The 1,221-nt window shown below is 55.9% G+C and overlaps 1 protein-coding gene across 3 annotated transcripts in view; it reads right to left on the reverse strand.

Annotated features, from left to right (window-relative positions):
• TRPM2 (transient receptor potential cation channel subfamily M member 2) overlaps window positions 1-1,221 on the reverse strand; it is a 54,093-nt gene that overhangs the window by 51,759 nt on the left and 1,113 nt on the right. The gene's annotated exons all lie outside the window — the stretch shown is intronic.

A 1,221-nucleotide genomic window follows, 5' to 3' on the forward strand; every position in this document is an offset into this window, starting at 1 on the left:
TCTTTCCTCACGTAAGGCCGAGAGCAGCTGTCGTCGCCCTGGTTTGCAGCCATAACTCTCCACATGCAGTGGCAAAGGTGTGTGTGAAAACCCTGAAAGTGCGGGCACCTGGGGGGCTCAGGGGGTTAACCATCTGACTCTTGACCTTGGCTCAGGTCATGATCTCATGGTTCATGGGTTCAAGCCCTGTGTCGGGTTCTGTGCTGACAGCTCAGAGCCTGGAGCCTGTTTCAGATTCTGTGTCTCCCTCTCTCTCTGCCCCTCCCCTGCTCACGCTGTGTCTCTCTCTCTTTCTCTCAAAAATAAACATTTAAAAACTATATAAATAAAAAGGAGGAAGAAACCAAGGACACAATCAACAGACTCAAAAAGTAGAACATAATGGTATAAACACTAATTATAATAAATACGTGATATAAGTGTATCTATATAAATGTTTCTGAAAAACAAACAAAAAATGCACATCTACAAATGTCCTTTGGCACAGGACCCCCCACTGCGATGGGAAGCTGTTGCCATGGAGTGAGTGGGCCTGCAAGGGACAGAGCCGCAGTGGGGTGGCTGTCCAGATGCAGCGGAGAGGGGCGTGAGCGCAGGTGCACGGGGAGGGGCCACAGCAGCGCCTGCACCCAGGTGCCCCCCATCCAGGCTCCCGCAGTCCAGCAGTGGGGTGCTGGGCCCCTGGGGGCATCGGGAATAGACACCAAGTCCAAACAGAACAGAAGCCCTGAGGACCGTGCTGTCAGCAGCCACCTGACCCCAGGACTGTGGGGACCCACAGACAGGGTCCTGGCCCCATTCCTACCCACCCCAGCCCAAAAGGTTCAACCGACAGACTGTGTGAGGCTATTGAGGGCACACGGGCCAGATGTCCCCTACACACACACACACATACACACACACACACACACACATACTCCGTGCCTGCTCCCTCCCTCCCCAGATCAGGCATCCTCTGAAATCCCTGCTGGGAAAACACTTTGCAGACTTTAAATAGCAATACACCCCATCAAAGGAAGTGCCCCCCACCCTGCAGCACAGGGTCCTATGGTCTGTGGCCTGGGGTGAGGGGGGGACTTGTGGTCAGAGCGCAAGTCCAAGATGGGCCAAGTTCCTGATCTCCCCGGGTTGCAGCAGGGCACCCCGGAAAGACCTCACCCTGGCCCTGTCGCAATGCCTGCGGCGCCCCAGCCTCTGCCCTGCGCCCCGCCCCTCCCCCAG

The sequence above is a fragment of the Crocuta crocuta genome, unplaced genomic scaffold (assembly GCF_008692635.1).
Source record: "Crocuta crocuta isolate KB4526 unplaced genomic scaffold, BGI_CrCroc_1.0 scaffold675, whole genome shotgun sequence".
Lineage (NCBI taxonomy): Eukaryota > Metazoa > Chordata > Mammalia > Carnivora > Hyaenidae > Crocuta > Crocuta crocuta.